Here is a 10,660-nt window from a genome sequence, read left to right as displayed (position 1 = left end):
CTTCAAAATGCACATAAAACAACGTATACGCCCACTTGAGTTGGATAGATTTTTATTCGATAAGAAAACATGCGCATAAACTGCGACGGAAACACATTTACTTAATAAATTCCTAGATGTGCATCAAAAAGGTATGTGACTGAATAATCCACTCATATCTGGACTAACCGGCGTACCAATATCGTCACATAGCATCTCAAATGTTGGTCATTTTGAAATGCCAGAGCCAAATCCTGTCATCAATATGATTGGCTGCAATTACCTCGCAGAACTGCCTGACACGCTTTTGTTCCCACATATAAGGAATCTGCCACCTATCGCAAACAAACATGAGGTTCATGAGATTGTTTTGTCTGTGCACTTTAAACCACACGTAATTTAATACATTGAACAAAAGAGCCACAGTGCCAACTTTTCCTGGAAAGTGGGAAAAGCTGCTTTATTCAAAATTGTTTGTGCGAAATGCAATTTTAGTTTTCATGTTTTGGAAACATGACTGGTGAGATTATTTCTCTCCAAATGATCTCCAAAGAGATAAAAATGAAAGACTGGATGAAAGTATTAGAACCCACATAAAAGGGTTATGGAAACAAACAATAAAATGATGTTAATGGAACATCCTTATGACATTGTTAGCATTCGATAAAGGATCTCGGGATGTCAGGAGAATACATTCTTAGCACAATATTGTTTTTGTGTTGTACATAGATATGTACTTTTTTGTGTTCAGTTACTGTACGTAAGCATATTTATCACTGCATACTTATATACAAGTATATTTGTATTATTTACTGTCTGTTACTTAATTCCTTTACTTCGCATATACATGTTATCAGGGGTGCCTGAAGTATGTAATTTGTGGTTACGCACAGGAACTGTACCAAGTAAAGAAGTTTTAATTCTTTTAAAAAAGAATAATTTTTTTGCAAAAACAAAACACAGAGGCGTTCAATTCTGGTGACTCATACTGAAGAAGATATAAAAATGCTTCTCTCGGTGTATTGACATTTATGTAACTATAATACATGTTCACATGACACAGCACTAGTTGAAGATTCTCAAAGTTTCCTCTCAACTGATTGTTAATGAATATCTACTTCATGCAGCGCTCTGTTTGATCTCTGTGCTCTAAATGATCCAGAAACTGTTTTACTGCATGAGAAACAATCTCAGCTAAATCTCACTGCTGGCTACTTTTCTCAATTCTTACCTCTAGTTTTATTCATTTGGAATTATTTTATAGTATACAGCCTACATTTATCCTTTCTTAATTCACTTGTTTCCCAGCAAGACTTAATGAAGTCATATGTGACTTACATTTATATTGTTGTTCTTGGCACGGACCTTTAACAAAAACATAAACTTGTAGTTACAAATAATTTTATTTCACCCAAAAAATGTATTTCTGTCATCGTTACTCAACCTCGTGTTGTTTCCTACATGAATTTCTATCTTCTGTGTAGCACAAAAGAGATGTTAGGCAGAATGTCAGTCTAAGTCACCATTCACTTTCACTGCATCTTTTCTCCATACAATGAAAGTGAATACTCAAACTAACATTCTGCCAAACATCTCCTTTTGAGTTCCACAGAAGAAAAAAATCATACAAGTTTGCAAAAACTTGGAAATGAGAAGTGATGACAGAATTTTCATTTTGGGTGAACTATCCCATTTTATCTTTAATATACAAGTATTAATATTACAGTATTTATACGTATTATTAATATGTTTACTATTACCGGTTCATATGGCCTGTTTTTATTATTAAACTTGACTAATTCACAAAGGCAGAGAAAATACCTGTATAGCCTACATCAGATAATGGAGATGAGGGATGTGAGCGTTTCTCTTCACTCTGAGTAGTTCTGTTAGCATGACACACAAGGCATCTTTTGCTGTTTCTGCCTTTCTTGTCAAAGATGCTGTTTTATAAGGGCAAGACAAAATTAGATCACTCCAATGTTGCGCACTTGTGCTGATGAGATTGTTTTAGTATTTCATATCAAATTAACAGGTTTATATAGGTGTAATCTTTAAGTCCAGTAAATGTTAAATTCTTTTAATCACTGTGTTCTCACACTAAACTCGACAAGCGTACGGAATGCTGCAAGAGAGAGAGAGAGAGAGAGAGAGAGAGAGAGAGAGACTATGACTTTTTAAGTCTTTTTATTTTCCAAAAGTTAAAAACATCACTCAGCAAAATTATTTACCACAGAACAACTGCATTAAATATATAAGACAAGAAAAAAAAAAAACAACAACAGCTCTATACAACACATACTAACTACACATATCTACTATGGAGGTCCAAAACTGCCAAAATACAAAATAAATATAGAAATAAATATATCTTTAAAGAAATGCAAAAAAGAAAAAGTGTACATATAAATAAATAAATAAATAAATGTTACAAATCTGACATAAATGTATAAATTTCATGTATAAAATCATACATTTCCTTATTTATGCATTATAGTATTTATTTATTTCCATATTAATGTATTTCCACATATTTATTTCCTCGTTTATTTTTTCGACATTTCTTTATTTTTACATGTATTTATTTCTACATTTATTTATTTATACATGCATACACAGTATGTCCATATTTATATATTTCCACATTTATTTATTTTTACATTTATTTATTTCCACATGTATTTATTTCTACATTTAATTATTTCTACATTTCTGTGTCTGTATGGTAATGAGGGGGCATGCTTTCCACTTCAGGCACAGCAGTTGAGCTCAGAGTGCTCCAGAGTGTAGCTTGGAGGCCACAGTGACATCTTGTGGTTTATAAAATGAAATGCACATATGGGTGTGTACAAGAAATTTTAAAATGTACCTGTAAGTAGAGAAAGTCAAATAGGAAATTAATTGTCTGTATTGAATGAATGACTTATACTGTGGGTGGGCTAAATGATCAAAATCTTATATCACTACTATTTAACTAATTTTATATTTCTGTAATTCTGTGTACCTAGAGTAACCATACCTGTACAGACTTTGAAAAATCCTGTCTGCAATTTCTAAAATGTCCAGGACGCTGCTGAATACTTTGGCAGATAAATTAAACAGAAACTCAACTTCAACAGATCTGATAACAGACACTTTGATATTGACAAAAAGCTGTGTGTGCACATGAAATTATCCAATGTCCAGTTTTACGCAAATGCGCGGATGTTGGCGATAGAAGCTTGCCTTCATTCAGGACAGGCACGTATAGCCAAAGTAGGCATCTCTGCAAGGGTGGCAATATATATATATATATATATATATATATATATATATATATATATATATATATATATATGGAAATATATAAATATGGACATATATACATGTAGAAATAAATGTAGAAATAAATACATGTAAATACACTTTTTTAATTTTTACATTTCTTTAAAGATATATTTATTTATATATTTATTTTGTTTTGGCAGTTCTGGTCCTCCATAATCTACACATACCAGTATAAAACAATAAGTACAGATTAATTGATTCCTTATTTAAATATAAACATGTAGGTCATCATAAGCAACTTCACAAATACAATTATTAATTGCCCATTTATATTTGAAGGTATCTATATCTTCAACCTGTTTGTAATATGTACAGGTGCATCTCAATAAATTAGAATGTCGTGGAAAAGTTCATTTATTTCAGTAATTCAACTCAAATTGTGAAACTCGTGTATTAACTAAATTCACTGCACACAGACTGAAGTAGTTTAAGTCTTTGGTTCTTTTAATTGTGATGATTTTGGCTCACATTTAACAAAAACCCACCAATTCACTATCTCAACAAATTAGAATATGGTGACATGCCAATCAGCTAATCAACTCAAAACACCTGCAAAGGTTTCCTGAGCCTTCAAAATGGTCTCTCAGTTTGGTTCACTAGGCTACACAATCATGGGGAAGACTGCTGATCTGACAGTTGTCCAGAAGACAATCATTGACACCCTTCACAAGGAGGGTAAGCCACAAACATTCATTGCTGAAGAAGCTGGCTGTTCACAGAATGCTGTATCCAAGCATGTTAACAGAAAGTTGAGTGGAAGGAAAAAGTGTGGAAGAAAAAGATGCACAACCAACCGAGAGAACCGCAGCCTTATGAGGATTGTCAAGCAAAATCGATTCAAGAATTTGGGTGAACTTCACAAGGAATGGACTGAGGCTGGGGTCAAGGCATCAAGAGCCACCACACACAGATGTGTCAAGGAATTTGGCTACAGTTGTCGTATTCCTCTTGTTAAGCCACTCCTGAACGACAGACAATGTCAGAGGTGTCTTACCTGGGCTAAGGAGAAGAAGAACTGGACTGTTGCCCAGTGTTCCAAAGTCCTCTTTTCAGATGAGAGCAAGTTTTGTATTTCATTTGGAAACCAAGGTCCTAGAGTCTGGAGGAAGGGTGGAGAAGCTCATAGCCCAAGTTGCTTGAAGTCCAGTGTTAAGTTTCCACAGTCTGTGATTTGGGGTGCAATGTCATCTGCTGGTGTTGGTCCATTGTGTTTTTTGAAAACCAAAGTCACTGCACCCCTTTACCAAGAAATTTTGGAGCACTTCATGCTTCCTTCTGCTGACCAGCTTTTTAAAGATGCTGATTTCACTTTCCAGCAGGATTTGGCACCTGCCCACACTGCCAAAAGCACCAAAAGTTGGTTAAATGACCATGGTGTTGGTGTGCTTGACTGGCCAGCAAACTCACCAGACCTGAACCCCATAGAGAATCTATGGGGTATTGTCAAGAGGAAAATGAGAAACAAGAGACTAAAAAATGCAGATGAGCTGAAGGCCACTGTCAAAGAAACCTGGGCTTCCATACCACCTCAGCAGTGCCACAAACTGATCACCTCCATGCCACGCCAAATTGAGGCAGTAATTAAAGCAAAAGGAGCCCCTACCAAGTATTGAGTACATATACAGTAAATGAACATACTTTCCAGAAGGCCAACAATTCACTAAAAATGTTTTTTGGTCTTATGATGTATTCTAATTTTTTGAGATAGTGAATTGGTGGGTTTTTGTTAAATGTGAGCCAAAATCATCACAATTAAAAGAACCAAAGACTTAAACTACTTCAGTCTGTGTGCATTGAATTTATTTAATACACGAGTTTCACAATTTGAGTTGAATTACTGAAATAAATGAACTTTTCCACGACATTCTAATTTATTGAGATGCACCTGTAAATTCAGTCTTTATTCAAGACAATCACAATGTAACATTTGGAATGTGTTTTAAGAAAATTAGTTTGTTAGCTGGGAAGATATGTTATTTCTGTAGGACAAGAGACAGAATAAAGTCCGAAACATACTTTACACAAGTACGCTTATGCAGATGCGAGCGCTTGGTGAACATTGCCAACGTGCGGTCCGGTTGAACACATTACTCAAATTACTTTCACATTATTGTGGAAGTAACAAATCCTAGTAGGCTACTCACGGGAGTGATAAAGTTACTTATAAAAGTCTGTGCCATTAAACTGGATGTCCCATTTTTTTAGGTAAGTTGCAATAAATATATTGGCTTTATCTTACTTGGTCAGCAATATTATCTTAAAACTGTTGCTCTACCATGCCAGTAGTTGACTTGAAAGTAAAAACTAAACGTACAAGTGGATAGTTTATACTAATGTCCGCTATAGCGGCCCTTATTTCAGTGTAAAAAAATAAATAAATTGCAATGCGTACTTGCATTGTGTTATAATTGTGGTATGAAAATGTTGGAACGTAATGATGCACAAAATTAAGCTTGCGTAGCTAAGCACTTGCATTCACCTAGGCTACTTGCGTAGAGCACGTGTGCCTGTGCAATATGACTGCATTTTATGCACACAGTAACATTAGTCTGCCAGAACTTGATTTTGAGTTCCAAAGGCAGAATTTGAAGAGAAAAGGCGATGATGAGTCAGTGTTGTAAAAAAAAAGAAAAAAAACAAATAAATAATAAAAAAAAAACCCTCACCTGCAGCAAAACTCTCTTGATAAAAGTAAACCACAACAGTCATGCACAAATCTGTCAAAGGTGATAAATGCTCAGTAGAATTTTTCTCCATGGTTATGTTCTAATGGCAAGACTTCCAACTGACCACATAAATGCAGATTGCTGGGGACCCGCTGCAATCTCTCCTGCGTTCACAATGCTCTGGAGGAAATACAGCAAAATGTAAGTAATAATTCATCCATGTATTATTCATGTACATGTCCCTAGAGATGAAGGGAAGAGGGGGCGGGGTGGCAGGGTCAGAGAATGCACCTCAGTATGCTGCTCCTCATTACGTTTGCCATCTGGGCTCAGCATTCAGACTGGGGCTTCCCTTCCTCATCTCAGCCAAAACACACACACGCGCAAACGCGCACGTACACACACAGGCTACAAGTATATTGTACCCAGAAACATGCTTATATACACACGTTTTTACATGCACATATACACACTGGCAAGCACATTCACAGACACACACTTTTGTACACTTTCAACCCTCTCTGATTTCTCAGATGATGATTTTGATCCAACATGGCATCTTCTCATAGCTTCTCGCTCTATATGCTGTACGTGCATCCAAACCTGACATTAAACACACCACTTGAACTCTTCCCTGAGGCCTCCAGCTCTGCCATGAGGCCTCGAGAACACATCTCCAGACTCTCCACAGAGCTGTAGATAGTACCACTTAAAATTGTCAAGGGCTTCAACTCTACGTACAAAATGGCACGAGCACGAGACCTGGTTTACAATGCCATCTAGTGGAAGTAGAAGACGCTGCATCGTCAAAGCACATGTCAATTTTAACGTCAACAGACTACTGTTGGAGAAAATGCGCACTGTGAGAGAAATATTTGGTCACATGTTTGTTAAAGATTTCGCTTTGGGTAAATTGGTACTAGACTCTCTTGTCTATGGTGTTTCTTTAACCCTTGAGTTCCTTTTAATATTTAAAAAAAAAAAAAAAAAAATCATACTTAAAGGAACACTCCAGGTTCAATAAAGCATTTGTGGCATAATATTATATATATATATATATATATATATATATATATATATATATATATATATATATATATATATATATATATATATATTTTTTTTTTTTTTTTTTTTTTTTTTTTTACTCATCCCTCTTAAAAAAGAAAAGAAAAGAATATGGGTTCCAGTGAGGCACTTACAGTGGAAGTGAATGGAGCCAATCCATAAACGTTAAAATACTGACTGTTTCAAAAGTATAGCCACAAGACATAAACAATATGCATGTTTAAATTATTTTAGTGTGATTAAAATCTTTTACTAACTTGTTCTGTGTAAAGTTAAATGCAATTTTACAACTTCTTTACAATGACGACAAAACCAAATACCAAACACTTAAACGACTGTAAAAAAATAAAAAAAATTAAAAAAAAATAATAAAAAAATGATTTAAACAACTTTACAGCTCAAATGATACATTAGTTTTAACAGAAGAATTGGCGGACTTTTATAAAACTATAAGTTTCACATTTCTGCCTTTAAACCCTCCAAAAATTGCTCCATTCACTTCCATTGTAAGTGCTAGAGTGTTAAAGACCCTGTTTATAAAACATGAATAAATGCAGTGAATTTCCATAAGATTCTCTGATTGGTGTACACACAGTACACTTCTGACCGTTGTTTTTTTTAGATTTGTTTTACTGTATTTTTTCTATCATCCATTTTTTTTCTGGTGACAAATTGATCCCAAACAGAACAATGCTACTGTCCTGGATAAGACTGCGAGAATTGCATGCCTATTTTACGGTAAAAATGAGGGGGACATTTTTAATTTCTTTAAAAAGTACTTATTAGATATACAGCGTTTGGTGTCTTTAGGACCCCAAACATAAGGAAAGTCAAGATAACATGAAGGTTAAAGATCGATCTAGAACTTACTATGACCCCATTTTTAAAAAATAAATAAATAAATAAATAAAAATAATAATAATTTGTGACCAAATTACTGACATTAGGTTGAAGTTGGTGTGCAGCTTTGGCTGCAGTGGAAATCAGTAAAATGCATTTAATTGTTCGAGTGCTATATACAAAGCCGTACACACATAGCCTACAGTATATACTGTATGTAGTTTCCTACATAAACACACTCACACAGTGTTTATCTTTAATGTCCTCCATTTTCTTTCCCTTTGAGGCCGTGGCAACATCACCATTGATTTCACTTTTATCTCATTCCCATACACATTCTCTTCTGTCCTTTATTCCCTCATTCTATCTGTCTCACCTTCTTGTTCTCATTAGGATGTAAATTGACTTTATTTTACTTATTAGACCCCAAGAATGAGACGTTTTGGTGATATTTAGCATTCATTATACTGATAAAGAAAAGAACAAAACAAATGACAGGTAAACAACACGGGTTGTGTGAGCTCTCAGACCCTGAACAGAGCCACTGAGACAACGACTCTACCTAGTGGTGGAACGGAACACTACTGGAACATTCCAATAGGGGGCGGTAGAAGGTAGAAACTGTCTGAGATAAAAGCGAGCATGAGAGTTTCTACGAAACTGGGGATAATGATGCTACATCAAAACGACATCATCAGGGATAATGATGCTACAGGATACAAAATATAGGGCTATATGTATGCAGACACCCTAGAGTTAATTAATTTTTATCTAAAAAATTAAGATGAGTTAAAATGAATATGAAAACAACACATTAACAATTGGGTATATTAGCTTCTCAACTGATACAATACTTGTCCCATTTTCTCCCAGCTATGAGTCACCAAGGTTGACAGTTTGAATTACTTTCATTGGAAGTTAAACAATTATAGGGGTTTGTCTAATCAGATCCCCCCCATACCCCTCACCCCCACCACCCCAAACATAGAGGTGACATTCAAATCTCTACTCAGAAAAAAAAGCTCAGAGGAAAAAAAAAAAGATTATTCTTGTACTACCATGATGAATATATTAATAGGAAGTTTGCGTTTGGATACAACGTCAAAAATAAACTCTCGATATGATTGTCCTCTCTGTATGTGGCTGAGAAAGTCACTGGTGGGGTGTGTGAAATGTCTCACTAGAGCATAAAAGAGTGTGAGAGAATATGTGATATGTGGATGTGTATATTGGATTGTGTGTGTAGAGGGAAATAAAAAGCGTGTATCTCTTTGTTTATATGTGTGTGTGGCTGGATTCCAGGAAATTCACAGGGTTGGTGCTGTGTTGTGCACGGTAAAACCTGTTTGGCCAGTACCGGTACATAACCCTCCCCCCAAGAGTCAGAGCAAATAATGATTTTCTAAACAGTTTCAGATACTTATATACTAGATAAGGATGTAAATGTAATTTCAGCTCTACACACTACTGCTATGGGGAGATTCATGAGGACACACATTCACATAGTACATGAAGGTGTATGAGTCAGGAGTTTGTTCTTTCTTTCTGTCTGACTGAAACCTGTGACATCATGATTTGTACGATTACTAAAGACACTCCCTTTTCTCTTTTTCTCTCTGCTCATGTTTGTGATAGTGTTTGTGTGCAAAAGAAAACGAAAATGAATGGAAAAAAAATCTCCTAAACATAAAGTTTGATCACTCCCATGAAAAGCTATTTGAGTTGGCGTAAATGACTACAGGAGATCTGAGAACTACAAAGACTTTACTTTGAACTGTAAAGAATTGTCTAGCTTACCACATTTTTCGGCAAGTACTAGGAGCTTCTGAAATAGTGAATAAATGCCAGAACAACACAGACAGAACTTATCTGTTTCTAATGAAAGGGTTAGAAAAGTGTGCTGGTGGTTATAAAATGATCAGGCCTGGTCTGCACTGTCAGCATCAGGCCTAATCAGGATAACAACCAGCACACTTTTCTAGCCCTTTTGATGGAATTAGATAAGATCTGTCTGTGTTGTTCTGGCATTTATTCACTATTTCAGAAGCTCCTAGTATGTGCCGAAAAACATAAAAATGATGTCTCTTTTTACTGTCTCGTTCACAGTAAAGTTATTTTTTTTAATTAAGTAGGTGATTGGAAATGTTCAGGAACATAATACAGAAAAACTACACAGTTGTACATTGACTGGAGTAGTCTACTATGTCACTATGTTTAATTGAGAGGTATGTTGACAAAAATATTGTGTCTGCTTCAATCGTAAGCTCTTATATTTATTAAAATGGTATAAAGGTGAGGGTTACTTACTGTAAAAGTTGACAGACTTCTTTCAAAACATTTGGTTTTCTGTCTTCTCTCTGTGGCTAATAGTTATCTCTCACATGCCACAATTGGAGTCTAAAAATAATTCCTAAACTAATAGCCTGAGATTTGAATGTCATTCTCACCGTGTTTGCCACTTGTCTTAAGATGGGGGAGTGTAATCTCTCATCCTACAGAGGTTTGTGACTTAGTACCACAATAATTAACTCAATCACTATATTCCAAATACATGGCACCAAAGTGTTTATTTGTGAGGTATGTATAAGACTAAGTACTTTAAAAAGATGCATTCTTATCTGGTGCTTTTATTAGATCACTGGTTAAAAATATGGTGTACATTTCCGGTCCTGGAATACACTATGTAGATTTGACAAAGGGTAAACCATTATATCTGCAGAATTTAACAATGTTAAAGGAATATTCCGGTTTCAAAACAAGTCAAGCTCAATCGGTGGCAT

This window comes from Myxocyprinus asiaticus, chromosome 43 (genome assembly GCF_019703515.2).
Source record: "Myxocyprinus asiaticus isolate MX2 ecotype Aquarium Trade chromosome 43, UBuf_Myxa_2, whole genome shotgun sequence".
NCBI classification, from domain to species: Eukaryota; Metazoa; Chordata; class Actinopteri; order Cypriniformes; family Catostomidae; genus Myxocyprinus; species Myxocyprinus asiaticus.
This window is presented reverse-complemented; position numbering follows the sequence as displayed.